The sequence below is a fragment of the Chiloscyllium punctatum genome, chromosome 28, assembly GCF_047496795.1.
Source record: "Chiloscyllium punctatum isolate Juve2018m chromosome 28, sChiPun1.3, whole genome shotgun sequence".
NCBI lineage: Eukaryota > Metazoa > Chordata > Chondrichthyes > Orectolobiformes > Hemiscylliidae > Chiloscyllium > Chiloscyllium punctatum.
This window is the reverse complement of record NC_092766.1, coordinates 31,595,027-31,617,363: the sequence shown is the minus strand read 5'-3', so window position 1 is coordinate 31,617,363 and position 22,337 is coordinate 31,595,027. Positions and strand designations below refer to the sequence as shown.

At 44.0% G+C, this 22,337-nt stretch overlaps 2 long non-coding RNA genes across 16 annotated transcripts in view; one reads left to right on the top strand and one right to left on the bottom strand.

The window, feature by feature from the left end:
- LOC140454060 (uncharacterized) overlaps nt 1–6,886 on the bottom strand; it is a 55,166-nt gene extending 48,280 nt beyond the window's left edge. For 5 of the 7 annotated variants that reach the window (XR_011952570.1, XR_011952569.1, XR_011952571.1 and 2 more), the window contains exons 1-2: nt 6,758–6,886; nt 5,655–5,769 (exon numbers count right to left, since the gene is read on the bottom strand). This is a non-coding gene — a long non-coding RNA (uncharacterized lncRNA). Of the gene's footprint in view, nt 1–5,654; nt 5,770–6,611; nt 6,737–6,757 lie in introns of those variants that run through there. The other 2 variants (XR_011952573.1, XR_011952574.1) reach the window with 2 other exon arrangements.
- A 74-nt stretch (nt 6,887–6,960) lies between these two features.
- Nucleotides 6,961–22,337, top strand: part of LOC140454058 (uncharacterized) — a 39,826-nt gene continuing 24,449 nt past the window's right edge. The window contains exons 1-3 of one of the 9 annotated variants that reach the window (XR_011952561.1): nt 6,961–7,528; nt 14,392–14,485; nt 19,995–20,120. This is a non-coding gene — a long non-coding RNA (uncharacterized lncRNA). The remainder of the gene's footprint in view (nt 7,529–14,391; nt 14,486–19,994; nt 20,121–22,337) is intronic. The other 8 variants (XR_011952563.1, XR_011952559.1, XR_011952564.1 and 5 more) reach the window with 8 other exon arrangements.

Below are 22,337 nucleotides of genomic sequence, written 5' to 3'. Positions count from 1 at the left end.
AATGCAAAGGTTAGAACAAACAGTCTTACCGCAAATTCAACCCAAACTCTGGGTCAGATATGTAGATGACACCTTTGTAATAATTAAAAACACAGAAATAGAGAACACACACCGGCTCATCAACGCCACACCCACAGGAATCCGATTCACTAGAGAGGAAGAAAAGGACAACCAACTCCCATTCCTAGACGTGATGGTGCAGAGAACACCGAATGGATAATTCACCACAAAGGTTTACAGGAAAGACACACACACAGACCAAGTCCTGAACTACGAAAGCAACCACCCCAACACACACAAAAGAAGTTGCATCAAGACACTGTTCAAAAGGGCCACAACACGCTGCAGTACATCAGAACTGCAAAAAGAGGAAGAAGAACACCGATACAAGGCATTCGCCAAAAAAAAAACCCCGCAATTTCATTAGGGTTTGTCTGTATGGATTTGCTAGACGACTGTCCTCTGATATTGATGAGGGCAGTGCAGATGATGTGGTTTATATGGAGTTCATTAAGGTCTTTGACGAGGTCCCACACGGAAGGCTGGTCCAAAAGGGAAGATCCGATGGGATCCAAGGTAAGTTGGTGAATTGGGTCCGCAATTGGTGGAGGGTTGGTTTTGTGATTGAAAGCTTTTGTCCAGCGGGTGTACCACAGGGATCTGTGCAGGAGTCATTGCTGTTCATTATAGACATTAATCACTCGGATGTGAAAGCAGAAGGTAACATGAGTAGGTTTGCAGATAACATGAAAGGTGAGGGTGTTGTCCATAGTGAGGGGTATGGACTCAGGCTGCAGTCTGATATCGATCAGATGATAAACTGAGCAGAGTAATGTGAGACAGAGTTTACTTCTGATCACTGTGAGGTAATGCACTGTGGGAAGTCTAAGAAACGAATGATATACATCATGAATTGTCGGTCCTTCTGGAGTACTGAGGAATACAGGGACCTCGGTGGGCAAGTCCCTGGATGTCTGAAGGTGTCAGCACAGGTAGACAGGGTGGAGAATACACCTGAACTGGGAACGTTCCTGATGGGGAACGTTGCTGGAGCTGCTCGAGAGGATTTCAACTTGTCTGGCAGGTCTGTGTGAACCCAAAGAGTTGTAAGGCCAGAAAGAAAGTTGAGGCTGGTACAAATGTTAAAGAGAGGAATATAAGGAGACAAAACAGGCAAGAACATAGCAGACAATTAGGGAAAACTGGTGGATTAAACCGACGTTATTTCAATGCAAAGGGCCAGACAGATAAGGCAGATGAACCCAGAGCATGGATGGGAACATGGGATTGGGATACCATAGATATTACAGAAACACAGCTGAGGGAGCAACAGGAGCAGCAGCTCAATGTTCCGGAGACAGATACTACAGGAAGGATAGAACTGGAAGCAAAACAGGAGGAGAGCTGGTGGGTTTGTTGGGGGAAAAATCCCAGCAGTGCCTAGAGGGAGTATTCATGCAGGATCACCCAGTTAAACGATATTAGTGGAGCTGGGAAATAAAAATTGGTCATTAGTTTTCTACGGTCGTACTACAGCGATAGGCAACGGGAGATGAAGGAGAAAATATATCAGGAGATTTCAGATATCTCTTAGAATAATAGGGTTGAAATGATAGGGGACCTTAACCGCTCCAAACCTGGACTGGGATTGCTGCTAAGTTAAGCATTTGGATGGAAAGAATTTGTTAAGTGTGTTCTGAAAACTCCCAGTCATTATGTAAATTGCCCAACTGGAGAATGGGGCTAAACTTGACCTCCCCTTAGGAAACAAGGTCATGAACGGGACTGAGGTGTTAGTGGGGGAGCACTTTGGAAAGTTACCACAATTGTATTAGTTTGAAAATAGCGATGGAAAAGGAGAGGCCTGGTCCACAAGTTAAAGTTATTCAATGGAGCAAGATAGTATTAGACAGGAATTTTTAAAGTAGATCTGGGGAGGTTATTGGCAGGTAAAGGGAAGTCTGGCAAGTAGGAATATTTTAAAACCGAGATAAAAGGAGTGTTCAGCACCAGCGTGTTCCTGTTAGTGTGCAGCTCAATGCTGACTGAATTAGGAAACACTGACTGAGTTTCGAGGCTGTGGTTATGAAAAAAGGGGTCACATGTCAGATATAACTGGCTGACTCAAGAGAATCCTTTCGGGAGCATCAGGGTTGTAGAAATACACTTAGGATGGAAATCAGGAATGTAAAAAGGGGACACAAGATCGCTTTGACAGAGAAAGTTAAGGAGAATCCAAAGAGACTCTACAAGTATATTAAGAGCAAAAGAAGAGCTCGGGACAAACCCGGTCTCCTTAATTATCAATGAAGGCAACAATGTGCGAAACTACAAGATCCAAAATAAATATTTCACTTTGGAACTTACTGTGGATAAAGACTGGGGCGCTCAGGGAACTAAACAGTGTTTGGCCTGACCACTATTGGAATACTGTGTGCAATTCTGGTCTGCAATTCTGGATGTCATGGAACATGAAAGGTTTCAGAAGAAATGACCAAAGATGTTGCCAGGGTTGGAGGGTTTGTACTTCAGGGAAAAGCCTGAATAGGCTGGGGCCGTTTTCAGTTGAACATGGGAGGCTGAGGAGTTAACCGATAAAAGGTGTTTAAAATCATGATGGTCATCGACAGGGTCAATAGACAAGGTCATTTCCCCAGGCGAGGGAAACTTTTCAAAGGGGTATAAAGGACAACTGGCTCCCGCAGAGTGGATGGAATAAGCTGCCAGAGCAAATAGTGGAGGCTGATAGAAATACATTTAAAAGGCATGTGGATGGGTGGATGAATAGCAAGGGGTCAGAGGGATATTGGCAAAATTGTGGCAAATGTGACTAGAAACGTCATGCAGGAGTTGGTCCGAAGGGCCTGTTTCTGTGCTGTTCATCTCGATGTCTCAACATCTTGAAATGAGTCCACATTATAGAAAAGGAGGTGCTGGAGGTTTTAAAACACAAAGGTAGATAAATCCCCACCACCTGATCAAATGGATCTCAGGACATTGTGGGAAGCTGGTGAAGAATTTGTAGGGCCCCAAGCAGAGATATTTGGACCATAGAGAGCTATGTGTGATAGGCTGTTAGACTGGAGGGTTGCATTGTGGACAGTGAAGAAGGTTTTCTGAGATTACAAAGGGATCCTGATGAAATGTGTGAATGGCTGAAAAACTGTAGATGGAGTTCAATCTGAAAAAATCCGAGGTAATGCCCTTGGTACAACAAACACGGGCAGGACTTATACAATTAATGGCAAGACCTTCAGTAGTGTTGTAGAACAGAGGGACCTCAGGGTTCAGCTACATAATTCTTTGAAGTTTGCAACATGGAGGGACAGGAAAGTTTAAAAAAGGTGCTGGCCTCACTTGCTTTCATTGCTCAGTCCTTTGGATATAGGAGTTGGGAAGTCATATTGAGATTATACAGGCCATTGGTGAGTCCTCTTCTGGAATACTGTGTCCAGTTCTGGTCGCCCAGTTATAGGAAGGATATTATTAAGCTGGAAAGGGTTGGGAGGAGATTTACTGGGATGTGGCTGGGTACGAAAGGCTTCAGTATAAAGAAAGGCTGAACAGGTTGGTATTTTTCTCTGAAACCTGAATGTTGACAGATAACATCATAACAGTTTATAAAATCATGAGGGGGATAGATAGAGTTAATGGGAGTTGTCTTTTCCCATGGACAGGGGAGTTTCAAGACAAGGCACTACATTTTTAAGTTTAGAGGAGAAACATTTAAAAAAAAAGACATGAGGCACATTGTTACACAGAGGGTGGGTTGTGTGTGGAATTAACTTCCCAAGGAAGGGGTGAACATGGGGACAATTACAATGTTTAAAAGACATTAGGATTAGTACAGGAATAGGAAAGGTTTGGAGGGATATGATCCAGGAACAGGCAGGTGAGATGAGATCCGTTTTAGAGTATGGTTAGCGTTAACCAAAGAGTGCAGTATGACTCTCTGACTATGATTATAATGTTGTGTCATTAATTAAGAAAGGCTGCAAGAGAAAGCCATGGAACTACAGACTGATGAGCGAGACATCAGGGTGGGTCAGTGGTTGGAGGTAATTCTGAGAAGTAGGCCTTACATGCATTTGGAAAGACAAGGCCTGATTACGGACAGCCAGCATGGCTTTGTGCATGGGAAAACATGTCTCACAAACTTGACTGGAGTTTGCTCAAGATGTGACCAAAAAGGTAGACGAAGGCAGAGCAACAGACATTGTTTCTGGCTTCTGCAAACCCTTCTTCAGGGTGTAACATGATACATTGGTTAGTAAGGGTAGATCACATGGGATCAGGGAGAGCTAGCCAACTGGATACAAAATGGGATGACAGTGGGAGACAGAGGGTGGTGGGAGAGGGTTGTTGTTCAGACTGGGGCCTCTGACCAGCAGTGTGCTGGAAGGATTGGTGCTGGGACCACTGTTGTGCACCATTTACATAAACAATTTGAGTGAAAATATAGCAGTCCCTGTTAGTATGTTTGTGGATACCAAGATTAATGGAAGAGTGGGCAGTGAATATAGTTATCGAAGGGGATGGTAATCAACTGGGCCAGTGGGCCAAGGAATGAAAGATGGAGTTTAATTCAGGTGTTGGGTTTAGTTCAGACAAACCAGGGAGGACTAACACAGTTAATGGTCGGGCCCTGGACAGTGTTGTAGAAAAGAGAGAGACCAAGGGGTGCAGTTATATTGTTCCTTGGACTGGCATCACAGGGCGACAGGGTGTTGAAAATGGCAATTGGCACACTTGTCTTCATTGTTCAGAGCATTGAGTACATGAGTTGGAGATATTGGTAACACTGTCGTCAATATTTCTTATAAAGGTTTATGAAACCATGTAGGGTCTAAGGAAGGTGAATTGCCAAGAGTAAGTGAGTCCAAAGCTAGAGGCATAAACGTGAGGTGAGAGAGCAAGGATTTTAAGAGGGAGCTGAGGGGCAACATTATCCACAGAGGATGGTGCATAGATGGAATGAACTGCCAGAGGAAATGGTAAAAACAAGTACAATTACAACATGGAAAAGACACTCGGGCAGGTACATGGAGAGGAGAAGGTTTGAAGGGATATGAGCCAAACACAGGCAAACGCGACTAAGTTCATTTAGGAAACCTCGGCCGAAGAGTCATGCCGCACAGAAACAGACCCGATGTCTCCAGTTATTGGAGGAGGAGACTATCGAGACAAGGCATGTTGTAGAGACTGAAGCAAGTTACAGCGATAGGATGGTCATCTGGACTGGAGGTTTCAAATATGTGAAATAATTGGTGAGAGGGGAGGAGGTGACAGAGATAGGAACTGTTATAAGAGTTAGAATGATTGAAGACACTGGTCCTCAATACAAGCCATAGATACAGTGTTGGAGAGGGAATAGGGAACAGAAAGATCCCAGGCAGCATTACCACCCTCTCGTGGGAGGCCTGCTTTCCCCTCAGTTGTTCTGATGATCCCTAAGGAAGCACAGGCCAGGACTGATAACTGGGAACTCCCGATGCTGTCTCATTACAACAAAACTTGCAACAGGCGTGGTGATTGAGCCTGGGGTGTGTCTGCACTGTGCTCCCCCTCCAGCAAATTTCTCTATGTCATGTCTTGTTAGCTGATGTTTGGATCCCCCTTATTACTTTCTGCTCTGTGCACTGGAATGATCTTACCTGGCAGCAGGACTTATTGAAGACTCCCGACCTCCCTGACTTTGTCTTTCTGGCTGACCAACCATCGTACCAACCAGCAGTTGGCAGTCTATTGAGTCAGGAACTCCCTGATTACCTGTAGAAGACACAGAAATAGGCAGAATGGGAAATTAGACTGATGCTGTGAGGGTTACACATGTCGAATGGCACTGAGCCCACAGAGATCTGGAACTTCCCAGTCTCCATTCCTGACCTATGCTGCCTCATCTCTCTGGAGTGGAGAATTCTGTTGGCTCATGATCTGGAGTCGCTTCAAGAGTGAGAGACGCTGACAGAGGCAGCAATTAGACCCACACAGTGAGGGATACCACATGGAGAGGTACTGAGTCACATCACCAGAGTGCCGGGACAAACAATTGTGCAGGATGAAAGACTTTTGATTCATGTTGCACTGGGATATACAAACTGTGAGCAGGCGAAGTGATGGCCTAGTGGCATTATTGTGTGACAATTTATCCAGAAACTCAGCAAGTGTTCTCTGGACACAGGTTCAAATCCCACCATTGCAAATGATTGAATGTGAAATAAATGCTTCAAAAACGATGTAATTAAAAACCTGCAAGTGAGTATTAAACAATTGCTGATGTTAAGAAAAATCCATCGGGTGCATTCCTGTCTTTAGTGAAGTAATCGAAGATGGGACTGGGATATCACAGGTATTACAGAAACACATTTAGGGAGGGACAGGACAGGCAGCTCAATGTTCCAGGGGACAGATGCTGCAGGAAGGACAGAAGGGGAGCTGAGAGAGGAGGAGAGCTGCTGGTTCTGATTGGGTGAAACATCCCAGCAGGACTGAGAGAGGATATTCCTGCAGGACCGCCCAGTGAAGCTGTGTTCGTGGAATTAATCAATAACAATGGGGCTTCCCTTTCCTCTGATTGGTCTACAGACCCCGAGAGCCCCGCCCTCCTGCACCTTGACCTTCTCAAGATGGCGGCCCGCAGGTCGGCGCTCCCTCTTCCCTCAAACAAATGGCGGCCGTGACCCTGGGCCGCTTCCCTGATCAGAGACCGCCACCTCTTTCTCCGGGCCTGGAGGGTCTTTTTCGATTTTTTTTTAACCTTTACTTGTGAATTCTCTCCGCTTCTTTCTCCCAGCGAGGTTCCCGCACACCGGCTCTGAACGTCACTCTCTGAAGCCGATCGCAGTCGCTGCCGGAGAAAGCAGCTCCATGTCTCTCTGCACTGACCAATGTGACATTGCGCATGCTCTGCACAGAAACCAAACTGCGCGTGCGCCTAAGGTTATGTGTGGGTTCACAGAGAATATTCATAACTGCACAGACTGATAGGCAAAATATTAGTCATTAACAATTGTTTTGTCGTGTTACAGTCATAGAGATGTCTAGCATGCAAATAGATTGTCCGGTCCAAATCAACCATAACGGCCAGTTATGTAAATTACCAATCGTTCTGGGAGTTTGAAAAGAAGTTTCTTACTCGAGTTGTGCAAATCGATTTGAAATATGTACGTTATCAGATTTACATTTCAACTACAGGATTTCTTAAAATCTCACATTGATTTATGAGAGAGATTTAATGCTCCACTATGCAGTGAGAATGATCAATCCTGCAAAATTGTTTGCTCTCTGACCAATCTTGTAGCGTTCACTTCCCGAGAATGCTTTAGCCCCACTCCTCACTCACTCTGGTTGGAGGACCGGCCGCTACTCGGTCCTCCTGTTTCCGCCCCTTCCTCCCAATTGCAGAGTTGATTCAGGCGTGACTTAGCAGGCAAGGGACAAAGGAAGTTCGAGTCGATGTTTTGTGACGCGGTGAATATATCCCGAATCTTGGACCGAGAGGCCTGGGTTCAATTCGCAGCTTGTGCAGGTGTGTGTAACAACAACTTTTAGCAGGTTAATTAGGAAAAAACAAGGGAAGTCAGGAACAGAGAGCAAACAATAGAAAATGCATGCAATGTGGTGGGGCTCTCAATGCTCAGATGATTTGGCTCTTTACCAAGCGTTTCAGGGTCCCAGTCCAGGCTGTTGCACTCCTCTTAGTGCACAGCCAGATACCACCATTGTGGGGTAAAATGTTGTGGTGGGATATAGTGGTGCCTTTCTGGAAGGTGCTCGGATTTTGTGGTGAAAACAGTTGAGAAGGAGTCGGGTTTTGTATGGAGCTACCTGTCCCCCTCCTGTTGCAGCATCTTATTATTGCCCTGACTCTATGTCGTACATGGAGAAAGTGAGGACTGCAGATGCTGGAGATCAGGGCTGAAAAATGTGTTGCTGGAAAAGCTCAGCATGTCAGGCAGCATTCGCTACCTCGAACATGTTTGGTAGAGATCAGTGACACTTCGTAAGCTCACAATACAAGATCCATCACTCTGTTTAAGACAGTAAAAAACTCTTGTAGCACAATAGCCAGAGAACAACACAGTGCAGAACAGGCCCTTCAGTCCTTGATGTTGCGTCGACCTGTGAACTATTCTCAGCTCATACCCCTACACTATCCCAAAATCAACCATGTGCTTATCTAAAGGATTGTTTAAATCTCACTATAGTGGCTGAGTTAACTACATTGGTTAGGGCGTGGAATCCACTACCTACTAGTCTCTGAGTAAAGAACCTGCCTCTGACATCTGTCTTAAATCTATCACCCCTCAATTTGTAGTTATGCCCCCTCATACACACTGATGTCATCATCCTAGGAAAAAGACTTTCACTGTCTACCCTATTTCAGCCTCTGATCATCTTGTATGTCTCTATCAAATCCTCTCTTAGCCGCCTTCTTGCCAATGAGAAAACGTTCAAATTGCTCAACCTTTCCTCATAAGACCTTCCCTCCAGACCACACAACATCCTGGTAAATTTCCTCTGCACCTCTTCCAATGCTTCCACATCCTTCCCGAAATATGTGCACCAGAACTGCGCACAATATTCCAAATATGGCCGCACCAGTGTTTTGTATAGTTGCAGCATCATATTGTGGTTCCAGAACTCAATCCATCCACGAATGAAACCTAACAAACCGTATGCCACCTTAACAGTACTGTACACCGGGGTGGCAACTTTCAGGCATTTATGTACGTGGACTCCAACATCCCTCTGCACATCTACACTACCAAGAATGTTTCCATTGACCCAGTACTCTGCCTTCCTGTTATTCTTCACAAAGTGTATCACCTCACATTTAGCTGCATTGAACTCCATTTGCCACCCTTCAGCCCAATTATGCAGTTTATCCAAGTCCCCTTGCAACCTGTAATATTCTTCCACACTGTCCACTACTCCACTGACTTTCGTGTCATCTGCAAATTTACCAATCCATCCACCTATGCCTGCATCTAAGACTTTTATAAAAAATGACAAACAGCAGTGGTCCCAAAACAGATCCTTGTGGCACACCACTAATAACCGGACTGGAGGCTGATTATTTTCCATCATCCACCAGTCGCTGCCTTCTTTCAGAAAGCCAGTTTCTAATCCAAACTACTAAATCACACTCAATTCCATGTCGCTGCATTTTCTCTAAGAGCCTAACATTTGGAACCTTATGAAAGGCTTTACTGAAGTCCATGTATACCACGTCAACTGCCCTACCCTCATCAAAATGCTTGGTCACCATCGCAAAAATACTCAATGAAGTTTGTGAGACACGACCTGCCCTTGACGAAACCATATTGACAATCTGAAATCATATTGTTGTTTGCCAGATGATTACAAATATTGTCTCTCATAATCCTTTCCAAAACCTTTCCTACAACAGAAGTAAGGCTCACTGGTATATAATTACCTGGGTCATCTCGACTGTCCTTCTTGATCAAGGGCATAACATTTGCAATCATCCAGTCACCTGGTACTGAACCTGTAGGCAATGACGACTCAATATCAAAGCCTAAGTATTTGCTATCTTCTCCCTAGCTTCCCAGAAAATCCATGGATAAATCCCATCCAGCCCAGGGGACTTGTCTACTTTCAATCCTTTTAGAATTGATAACACCTGTTCGTAACTAACCTCGATCCTTTCTCGTCTAACATCTTCTACCTCATTATTGTCTGCAATATTCTCATTTTCCTGAGTGAAAACCAATGAGAAATATTCGTTTAGCAACTCTCCAATTTCCACAAGAGATGCAATTTCTGTCGTAAACTACAGTTCCCTTACCTTATCACTTCCTCCCTGCCTGACAGGGACATACCTATCAAGGACACACAATATCTGTTCCTTAAACCAGCTCCACATTTCTATTGTCTGCATCCACTGCATTTTGCTACCCCATTCTATGTGTCCTAATTCTTGCTGAATTGCATTATAATTGCCACTGCCCCATCGATAATTCTTCACCTGTGACATGTACCTATCACTTTCCATCGCTAAACTAAACATAACTGAATTGTACTCATCTCTCCAAAGTGCTCACCTACGACTGAACCAAACACCTAGTCCGGTTCATGACCAGGCGCCAAATCCAATGTGGCATTCCCTCTTGTCGGCCCTTTGACTTACTGTGTCAGGAAACCCTCCCGTACACATTGGACAAAAACTGATACATCTGATATACTAGAGTTATAGCATTTTCAGTCAATGTTAGGGAAGTTAAAGTCCCCCATAATGACCACCATGTTACTTTCACTCCTACCCAGTGTAATTTTGCTAATCCTCTCTTCCCCCTCCCTGGACCTCTGCAGCAGCCGATTAAAAAGTCCAAGCAGTGTGACCTCCCCTCTCCTGTTTCTAACCTCAGCCCACACTACTTCAGTAGAGAAGTCCTCATCAAATGTTCTCTCAGCCACCGTTATACTATCCTTGACTAACATGACATGCATGGGCCCATTGCGGTGCTTCAAATTCCATGAGGCAGCCATACTGTCTACGACAGACAGACTCAGTCCAGAATCTCCTCTGTCCTTAAGACTTTATGCACTGCCTGCACTCCTCGATTTCCCCTTTGCATGTTCCCTTTCCAACCCACCACACCTGCATCACTCCACAATTGGAGCTGCCAAGGACAGAAGTCTGTGGAATACCCTCCCTAACCTTCTCTATCCTCTTTTAAGATGTATTTTAAAATAATTCTCTTTAATCAATGTTTTGATCATCCATGAAGCACCTTAGGAGATTTGCTATTGTGAAAGATTCCATACAATGCAAGTAGTTGTTTTTATTGCCATACATTAGGAGAAACAAGAATGATGCTTTCAAATTGTTAACAAGAAAGTCACTGATAGGCACATTGTGTAGATAAAATAATAACGTCACATTGGGATGGGCAATAAACAAAGAAGTAACTAACGCCTGTAAAAATGGCATGTCTATTACCATGGGTGATTTTAATCTACATGTAGATTGGTCGAACCAGCTCAGTCAGGGTAGCCATGTGGAGTTCATTAAGTTTATCCATGATAGTTTTTTTGAACAGTATGAAATGGAACTGACAAGGAGCAAGCTATCCAAAATCTGGCCCCTGTGCAATGAGCCAGGAATAATTAATGACCTCAGAGTTAGGGATCCTCTTGGAAGAAGTGATCACTGTAAGGTTGAAGTTAGAACACATATGGAGAGTGTGAAGATAAAATCTAATACCTTGGTCCTGTGCTTGAACACGGGGAACTAAAATAGAATGATGGAGAACCTGGATAAAGTAGACTGGAAACAAAGATTTTATGGTGGGACAGTTGATGAGCAGTGAAAAATTTTCAAAGACCTTTTAGGAAGTGCTCAGCAAAAACATATTCCAGTGAAAAGGAAGGACTGTAAGAAAAGTTGGTGGACAAAAGATAGGGAATTCTACACCAGTTAGTTTATTTTCTGGAGTTGGAAAGATGCTATGGTCTATTAGGAAGGAAGAAATAGCAGGGAATCTCGATAGAAATTGTCCCATTGGGCAGACAGGGCATGGATTCATGAAGGGCAGGTCATGCTTGACAAATCGTTTGTAATTCTGTGGAGACATTTCGAGCAAGGTGGACAATGGGGACCCAGTGGATGCGGCGTGCCTGGATTTCCAAAAGGCCTTCAACAAGGTGCTGCACAAGAGGCTATTGCATTGTCTTAGAGTGCATGGGATAGAGTATTAGCATGGATAGAAAATTGGTTGATTAACAGGAAGCAAAGAGTGGGGATAAATAAGCCTTATTCTGGCTGGCAATCAGTAACTAGTAGCGTGCCTCTAGGATCAGTGTTGGGACTGCAATTATTTAGAATTGAGACAGATGATTTGGAGTTGGGGACCACATGTAGGGTGTCAACGTTTGCATATGACACTAAGATGAGTATCAGAACAATGTGTGCGGAGGACTGGGAAACTTTGCAGAGGAAACGAGATACTTTGAGTGAGTGGGCAATGGTTTGGCAAGTCGAATATTATGTTCATAAATGTAAAGTCATACTCTTTGGTTGGAGTAATATTAGTAAAAAGATTACTACTTGAATTTTTAAAAAATGCATTATTTGCTATGCAGAGGCACCTGAACATCCTTCTGTATGAGGGTTGGTCACCAGGTACAACAATCAATTCAGAGGACAAATGGAATATTGTCCTTCATTGCTGAAGGGATTGTGTTTAAAAGCAGAGGTGGACTATAGTGGGTGCTAGTGAGCCCACACCTGGAGTACTCCATGTAGTTTTAATCTCCTTTCTTGCTCAAGGATATACTGGCACTAGAGGGTGTGCAGAGGAGGTTAACTATGTTGACTCCGGAGGTGAGGAGTTTGGTTTAACAGAGACTGAGTAGATTGGGATTATATTCATTGGAATTCAGAAGAATGGAAAGATATAAAATAATGAATGGAATGGATAAAATAGAAATAGAGAGAATGTTTCCACTGGCAGATGAAGCTAGGACAAGAGGGCATCACCACAAGATTACAGGCAGTAAATTTAGGACTGAATTGAGAAGGAACTTCTTGACCTCGATGGAGTGCATTGCCCAGGGAAGTAGTTGATGTTAGTTCAGTAATGTTTTTAAAGCTAAATTAGTTTTTTAAAAAAGAGAAATTATTAATTATGGAATACGGTGAGAACGTGGGTAAATGGTTCTGCGTCCACAAAATGATCAGCCATGATCTTATTGAATGGTAGAGCAGGCTCGAAGGGCAGGACGGCCTTCTCCTTTTCCTAGATCTTTTGTTCTTGTATTATGCATGCCTCCATCACTCGTGACTTGGAGGTGTTGGATTAGGATCGACAAAATTAAAATTCACAGAACACCAGGTTATAGTCCAACAGGTTTATTTGGAAGCACTTCTTTGCTGGTCCTTCATCAAGTGGTTGTGTGATTTTTAACTTTGTCTCTCACTCTTGTAACTGAGAAACAGCAACAAAAGCCGTGCGCAAGCTCCAGCCAACAGTTGTATTGTGGACAATGAAGAAGGTTATCTCAGAATACAATGGGATATTGATCAGATGGGCCAGTGGGCTGAGGACAGGCAGATAGGATTTAATTTAGATAGATTAGGTTTGGATATCTGGTTGTAACCGACAGGTTGGACCGAAGAAGTGATTGATGTCAGCGGCGGACCAATGCCTAGACAGGGGAGGAGCTGGAGGACCTGGCGGGGCAGTTGGTCCTCCGGCCAATCAGTGAATGAGGGTGGGGGGGGGTACTAGACTATACCACGTGATCATCCACGTGATCATCCTCCGCGGTGGGCGCGGATGTTCGGAATGTGTGTGCGCGGTGAGCTGTTGGTAAGGAAAGAAATACACAGCAGGAAGTGGGAGGGAAATGGTGTTGGTATGGTCTGAGAGGTTTTACAATCATTTGCTGCACATCGGAAAATACAAATTTGAAACTTACAGTCCCGTTTTTGCAGCAAATGGGAATGTGCCTTGTTGAGTAATCGGCCTGAGTGAGTGCCGCCATCTTTATTCGGGGCAATGATTCACTGGACACGTCCGCGGCCGCCAGCTTTGTAAGGGGCAGAGTTCAGAGGGATGTTTGTACAGCCTTCCCTGGTAAAAAAGAGTCATAGGGCAGGATTTACACAGAGCACATTCAAACCCAGAGAAATGGATTTTTTTCTGGATTTGTTTCGTCATTCATTTAAATGATTTGGATGTGAATAGAGGCCGTATAGTTATTAAGTTTGCAGGTGACACCAAACTTGGAGGTATTGTGGACAATGAAGAAGGTTATCTCAGAGTACAGTGGGATATTGATCAGATGGGCCAATGGGCTGAGGAGTGGCAAAAAGGATTTAATTTAGGTAGATTAGGTTAGGATATCTGGTTGGCATAGGTTGGACCGAAAAAGCCTGTTTCTGTGCTAGACATCTTTGACTGTGGGATCATAAAAGTGAACTCTGCTCTGGTTCAACTCTGGGTTCTCTGATGTCCACTTGTTCATTATCTAGCTTCCTCAGTCTCTCATGGGTGTATTTTTGCTCTGTATAGTATTTTACTATTATTTTCACAACTGATTTGTAAATGAATTGAAAAATGTAGAGCTGGAAAAACACAACAGGCCAAGGAGAATCCAAGGAGCAGGAGAATCGACGTTTCGGGCATAAGCCCTTCTTCAGGAATGTAAATGAATTGTCCACTGCTGCCCGGCTCCTGACCATACGCTGTTCCATTATCAGGTTATTTTTTCCACAATATCTTTGACAGTCAAGAATTCTTTTTTCCAATAAGCAAGTGCATTTTCCTTCAATTTCTGACAGTCAAATTCTGCACCATTTTCATTCCCTGTAATTCATATTGCACTCCCTGAAACATCAACTGTGTATTTCTCCTTCCACAGAAACCAGTGATCAATGCCAAAGCCTTGTTGCCTGTGGAGAGGGTGATGTTTGACTTCCTTGTACCGCTGCAGTTTGTAAGGTGAAGGTGGTTGGGTAAGAGACATTACAGATTATTCACTCAGCGATATTGAAGAGTAGAAGATATCCTTACAAATCATCATGGTTTTAATTTCACAAAAAATATTATTGAGAACTTTTGACATAAGGCTACAGATGGCGAATATTGTGTCCAGTGACCACAACCATTGCCAAATAAGCAGTTTTTCAAGAATGCCTTAAAGAAAGAAAGCAGATCTTAGAGGGTTAGAGTGGGGATTCCAGACCATGTTCCTTTGCAGTCTATAGAAACCGTCACACAGGTGAACTCAAATTTAAACACATCATTGAGAGTCTGAACTAAAATGAGTTATTGAGATATGAAAGGGTGTGTGGTGCAGGGAGACAGGAATGATTACAGCCAGGAATTATTTCAAATGTCCGAAAGTAAATTGTTGTTGCTTAAAAATGGGAGTCTTTTGATTGATCGGCAAGTTTTGGTACAAGTGAGCACATCAGCAGTAGAGTTTTCAATATTCTTGAGATTATCGGGATGGTGAATGTGGGATGCTGGTTTAGATAATGAAATCTAGAGTTAATAAATGGAATGAATGAGAGTTTCAGCGAATGAGCTGAGACTGTGGTGAGGTCAGGTGATATCACTGAAGTCGAAATAGTGGTCTTGGAGGGGGGCTGGTCTGTCATCCTCACCTCATTCAGCTGTTTGTCAGTTTGTGAATCAAGTCTGTCACAAGCTCAGGAGCTGATTGGCCCTGGCAGAACCCAAACTGGGCATCGGTGAGCAGGTTATTGCTGAGCAGCTGCGTGACAACACTGTTGATGACACCTTCCATCACTTCACTGCTGAGCGAGTGTGGACTGATGGAGGGGAATTGGCTGAGTTGGATCTGCCCTGTGTTTTTGTGTTGGAACATCCCTGAGTAATGTTCCACAAAGTCAGTAGGTGCCATTGCTGGAGCAGTACTTGCCTTGGTGGGCAGCAGGTTCTGGAGCACAGCCAACAGTATTATTGCCAAAATATTGGCAGGGCCCATACCTTTACACTGCTTATCCATTTCTTGATCTGATTTGAAATGAGTTTTCAACCAAGTCGATTCATATCTGTGATGTCAGGGAGCAATGGAGAAGGCTCATCCACTTGGCACTGCTGGCCGAAAATCGCTGCTATTGCTGTCCTCTTATCTGTTGCATGAATGTGTGAGACCTCTCCATCTGTAAGGGTGGGGATATCTGTGATGCTTCCTCCAGTGAGTTGTTTAATTGTCCATCACTATTCTTGACGAGGTGTGGCAGAACTGCAGAACTCACATCTAATCTATTGGCTATGGGATCACTTAGTTCTATTTAGTTTTGCTTGTGCTGTTTGGCATGCAGGTTTGTTAGCTTCACCAGGTTGGCACCTCATTTTTAGGTATGCCTGGTACTGCTCCTGGCATGCCCTCCTGCATTCACCATTGAACCAGGGTTGATTCCCCTGGCTTGATGTTAATGGTTGAGTGGGGGATATCAGGTCATGAGATTTCAGATTGGGCTGGAGTACAGTTTTGCTGCTGCTGTTGGCCCCCAGTGAGGTGGAAGTTGCAGGGTCAAGAGGGCTGATTGTGTTGTTGTATTTTCCAGTGCATTGGTAGATGTAATGTGGTCCATCCAGTTTCATTCCTTTGTTGAGACTGTGCAGTGATTAATACAATGAGTGATTTGATGGGCCTACTGTCGGGTTTCTTTCCCTTAAGGACATTGTCAATAGCAGAAAGACATCCCCAATGGTTCCATGGCAAACAGTAGATTGTTCATTACAGTTGTTTTTTCTTGACTTCAGAGCCACCCTCTACCGATTTGGGATTCAAACCTGAACTTCAGTTGTATATTTTAATATTCTTGATAAATGATAAATACGACAGGTTTGTTCACTTATTTTTAGAATCACTATCACAGGTTTTGTTTATTGTTTTGGAAATAAAAAGAATGTCCATTACCATGTCTCCTCCATCCTCCCCTCCAACAACAAGAGTGAGGAGCACATGGAGTTTCTCTGTCCATAACATTGAAACAATCTGATCAGCTGCCTCTGCTTCTTTCCTCCCTCTCCACTAGCCCACCGAGCCAAACTGCCTCACAAGAGTGCTCCTCAATTTAGTCCTAAACTTGCATTTCCTCAAGTCCCTTGTCGAGCCTTATTAGAGGTCATCTTGACCATTTACACTAGTGTAGCTAAATCATGGACATTCCAAATCTCTCTCTCATCCTCCTGCTTGTCACCGCTCTTTCCCCCCTCCCCCCGCCCCCCCCCCCCCCCCCCCCCACACACACACACACACCAACATTGCAATATTGTTCCATGATCTGTCTGTCTGTTTTTTCTGGTTATGTCCTTCTCTCCCATTCGGCTAAAACCTAATATTTGACCTCACCATCATTGGAAAATCCTGCTCCATCTCCACTCTCCCTTTCCTTTCTGAGTTCATTGTATTTGGTGTCCCTCCAGGATCTATCCTTGGCCCGTCCTGTTTCTCACCTACACACTGCCAGGAGGTAACATCGTCCAAAAGCACAGTGTTAGGTTTCACATGTACACTGACAATGTCCAGCTCTCCCTCCCCATCATCCCTCTCCATTACCCCACTATTACTCAGTTATCAAACTGCTTACCACGCTTCGATTAGCTGCAATTGAATCCAATGAAACACTGGAATTGTTAAACCCATTGCCCCCCAGTTGTTATTCCAAATTAATTTCCCTTACTGCTGTGTCCCTCCCTCTCACTGGGAAGTGTCTGAGGCAGAACTACATTCTTCACAATATTGCTTTCATATCTGACCCCAAGGTGACCTTCTGATCAGACATCTACACAATCACAAACACCAGGAATTCCAATCTCTTAAACGTTGCTTGTCTCCTTTTCACCCCAGCTCCATTGCGACTGAAACCCTAACCTGTGTCGGTGTTGCATTTAACTTGACAAATCAGAAACAGAACCCTTGATTCCGCGACTGACCCAGAATCTGGTTCAAGACTCACCCGTAATGGGACACATCCTCTCCATATTTACCCTGTCAAACCTTGACAGAATCCTGTATGTTTCAAAGAGATCATCTCCCATTCTTCCAAAGTCCAGTGAGTATATTCCCAACTTATTCAGCCTTTGCTTACAGGATAATCCCTTCAAAACAGGGATCATCCCAATGGATCTTCTCTGAAATGCCTCCAATAAACTTCTCTATTTCATGAACTAAAGTGACCAAATCTGTTCACGTTACTCCAGATGTGGTCTCACTTGCCATTTGTTTAGTTGCCCTAAGGTATATATTCCAAACTCTTATATTGCAAACTCTTTGAAATAAGGGACAGCATTCCATTCCCCTTTCCTGATTCCCTGTTGTAACTGTGTGCTCGCTTTCTGTGTTTCCTGCTCATTTTCCCCAGTCCCTTTTGTGATGCAGCTTTCTACAGTTTATCCCAAGTTATAGTCTATTTGCCAACTTGTTGCCTAGGTTTCCTGTGAATATCTCTATGTAAACTGTTTATAACCTTTTGGAACTTTCCTGTTATGCCTTTTCTAGGAGATGTCCCCCCTCATTATTCGAAACATGTACTGTGAGCACTGGGCAGTGGGAAGCATGCACGGTTGTTATCTTTCAGGGATACCCTGTTTAATGACTGGGAGGAGCTTGTTGCCCATTGGTCAGAATGGAGACAACTTGCCCATCAAGGTGCATGAGACTTTCACACCCCATGTCTCATTGAGGAGGCACAGCGGCAGCACGGAAGGAAAGAAAAGGAAGGAAATCCTGCTCTCCATATCTCACTGAATCTTGGGATATTCTGTCCCATGTTCAGTCACATGAAGCCCCAAGGTGGAAACTCATAGAAACCCACACAGATTTGCCCCTGAATTGCCTGCTAACCTCCACCAGGGGTAATGTGTACAGTCCTCCTGGGCCAGGAGGAGGGGATTGTATGAGTTTCAAACTTGAACTGACAGTGACGGATTTTATAAACTTGTATTACAGGCAGATATTCAGATGGTAATCTCAGTCACTGTAACGCCAAACTCTGACAGAATTACTCAATACATCAGGCCCTGGATATTCATATTGTGTGAGAGTATTGTGTTCCAGATCAATACCATTTGCTGAATAAAAGTTCTCCTTTGAATCAAACCATCCTCTCAATAGATCTTCCCAAATCTTCAACATGTGTCCTGTAATCCTTGTATATTGAGCTGAAGGGTCGAAGGTTTATTATAATGTGTAACTTTTGTAAACCGCTTTGTCACAGCTCCCCAAATTTCCTTTGCTACAAGGAGAACTCCTCAGTTTCCCCAAACCCCTGATTCCCCAATGTCTGTTTGCTCTCTATAAGGTTCACATCAGGATTGTATTGGAACATTCTCCACTTGCCTGCATCAGTGCACCCCCCACCCCCAACAATATTAAACAAAGTGAACATCCTCCAGGATAAAGTGCTGTACCTGAGAGGTTTCCCATCCACCACCTTCAGCATTCCCTTTCCCCACCCTCGAGGCACAGTGGCATCACTGTGTAAAAGATGAAGTCAGCATTGTCCTACCCGACCATAGGACTGCTCTCTCATTAGAGAGAGATATCTAGTAGTGGTTAACCTGAATATTACCACAGCACAGGCAAGGGGAGAGGTTGAAAATGAGAGTCCATTAATTGCGGATGGTTATTCTTGATGTGTATTAGCAACACACATTTCACGTGAACAATTAAGTTAAAAAAGCCCCACACATTCTGCAAATAAAATCCCTCATTCCTTGAACCATCCTGGTAAATATCCTGTGCCCCGTCTCAGGGACCCTGCCATCCTTCACAATGTGTGGGCGATCTGTGGTTCACACAGACCCAGCTGCTCTGAAACCTGTGGGTGATAGCATAGAGCAACAGTTGCACTAAACCTCACTGTCTGGAAGAGAGTGAAAGACAGAAATCCAGAAGGCATTTAAAATCTATTTAGGAACACGCTTGCAAGGCCAAGGCTGACAGGTCTATGGGGTCTGTGCTGGAAAATGCGATTAAAATAGTCAGCTGGAAGATTTCTTTACAGCATAAACCCAATGGACCACAAAACCGTTTTCCGTCATGTAGACAACAGACGCGTAATATAGGAATGTGACAAGCCACAATAGAAACCAGGTCAGAGAAGGTGATATTAGAATAGATGTTACGTGATTAATTAACATTTTAGGAGGAAAATGTGACAGAGGTTAAGTGGGACATTGTGGAGCTCTGGGTGCAGGAATCTGAAATAAAAATGGGTTATGCTGAAGGCTGGAATTAAAGAAAGGCACATCACAGAGATTTGTGAGGGTGGACAAGATGAAAGATAGAGAGTGTGTTGAGACTAGAGGAGATTAGAGATTGGAGGATGTTGCAGAGATTGAGATGATTTTGATGCAGAGATAGTGATAGTTCTGAGGCTAGAGAGGAATTATAGAGATAAGGATGAGTTGTTCGCTTTCCCAACACTACCTCTTTACTGATAATGATTGTTTCTCTGTCCTCATCTGCCATTGCCTCCATAGGCCTGCGACAATTAGAGTACACAGACAGTATGTTCCTGTTAAGGCCAAGGCTGGGAGGCGTCGAGAATGCTGCATGACCTGAGAAATTGAGTCTCTGCTCAAGAAAATGAAGGGAGGATATGGCAGGTACAAAACACTGGGTTTGAGTAAGTCCCTAGGGGACTATAAGGGAACAGCAGGAGGTGGGAGAGATTCTATAAGTATTTCATGTCAGTTTGTACTGAAAGGGGATATGGAAGTTAGAGATGTTGGAGAAATAAATAGTGATAACTTGGCAAGTGTTCATATTACAGAGGAGGAGGTACTGGATGTCTTAAAACGCATAAAGGTGGATAAATCCCTGGAATCTGATCAGGTGTATCCCAGAACTTTGTGGGTAATGAGGGAAGCTTTTGCTGGGCCTCTCGCTGCGATATTTGTATCATCGATCGCCACAAGTGAGGTGCGGTAAGACTGGCGTCATTATTTGAGAAAGGTGGTCAGGAAAAGCTAGGGATCTATAGACCGGTGAACCTGAAGTCAGTGGCAGAGAAGTTGTTGGAAGGGATTCTCAGGGACAGGATTTACATGTCATTGGAAAAGCAATAAATTATTAGGGAGAGTCAGCATAGCTTTGTGCATTGAAATCATTAACTTGGACTTGAGAAAGACACAAGGTTTCACATAACACACTGGTTAGCAGGTTCAATACCATAGAATTCTGGCAGAACTCGCTGTTTGGATACGGAATTGGCTGGAAGGTCAAAGAGTCATAGATGGACAGCACAGAAACAGAGACCCGTCGGTCCAACCAGTACATGCTGATCAGATATCCCAACGCAATCTAGTCCCACCTGTCAGCACCCGGCCCATTTCCTTCCTATTCATATACACATGAAGATGCCTTTTAAATGTTGCAATCGTAATGGCCTCCACCACTTCCTCTGGCAGCTCATTCCATCCACGTACCACCCTCTGTGTGAAAACGTTGCCTCTCAAGTCTCTTTAAAGTCTTTCCCCTCATACCATAAACCTATGCCCTCTAGTGCTGGGATCCCCCACGCCAGGGAAAAGACTTTGTCTATTTATCCTATCCATGCACCTCATGTTTTTATATACATAGATAAGATCACCTCTCAGCCTCCGACGCTGCAGGGAATACAACCCCAGTCTATTCAACCTCTATTCAACCCCCAGCCTAGCTCAAATCGTCCAACCCTGGCAACGTTCTTGTAAATCTTTTCTGAACCCTTTCAAGTTTCACAACATCCTTCCAAGAGGAGGGTGACCAGATTTGTACGCAACGATCGAAAAGTGGCCTAACCAATGTCCTGTACAGCTGCAACATGATCTCATAACTCCTGTACTCAATACATTGTCCGATAAAGGCAAGCATACCAAATGCTGCCTTCACTATCCTATCTACCTGCACTCCAAGGCCTCTTTGTTCAGTAACACACCTCAGGACCTTACCATTAAGAGTATATGTCCTGCTAAGATTTGCTTTCCCAAAATACCACTGCTCAGCCATTCACCCATCTGATCAAGATCCCATTGTACTCTGAGGTAATCTTTTTCACTGTCCACTACACCTCCAGTTTTGGTGTCATCTCACTAACTATACCTCCTATGTTCACATCCAAGTCATTGATATAAATGACGAAAGGTAGTGGATCCAGCAGTGATCCTTGTAAAACTCCACTAGTCACAGGCCTCCAGTCTGAAAATCAACCCTCCATCACCACCCTCTGTCTTCTGCCTTTGAGCCAGTTCTGTATCCAAATGGTTAGATCTCCCTGTATGCCATGAGCTCTAACCTTGATGAGCAGTCAGTGTCATAGTGCAGGATGCTTTTTGGACTGGAAGCCTGTGATGAGCAATATGCTGTCAGGCTGGGTACTGGGTCCACTGCTTTTTGCCATTTATATAAATGATTTCTATGTGAATATAGGAGCTATGGTTAGCAGATTTACAATAGACACCAACATTGGAGGTGCAATGGATAGCAAAGTTACTTGAAAGTACAATGAGACTCCGATCAAATGGGCTGAGGAGTGGCAGATGAAGTTTAATTTAGATATATGTGAGGTTCTGCATTTTGGAAAAGCAAATCAGGGTGGGAATTATACACTTAATGGGAATGTCCTGGGGAGTGTTGCTGAACAAAGAGATCTTGGAGTGCAGGTTCATAATTCCTTGAAAGTAGAATCATAGATAGGCAGGGTAGTGAAGAGAGTGTTTGGTGTACTTGCCTTTACTGGTCAGTGCATTGAGTACAGGAGTTGTGACGTCAATTTGCGGCTGTTCAGGACATTCATTCAGCCACTTCCGGAATTCTGCTTTCAGTCCTTGTCTCCCCGCTAT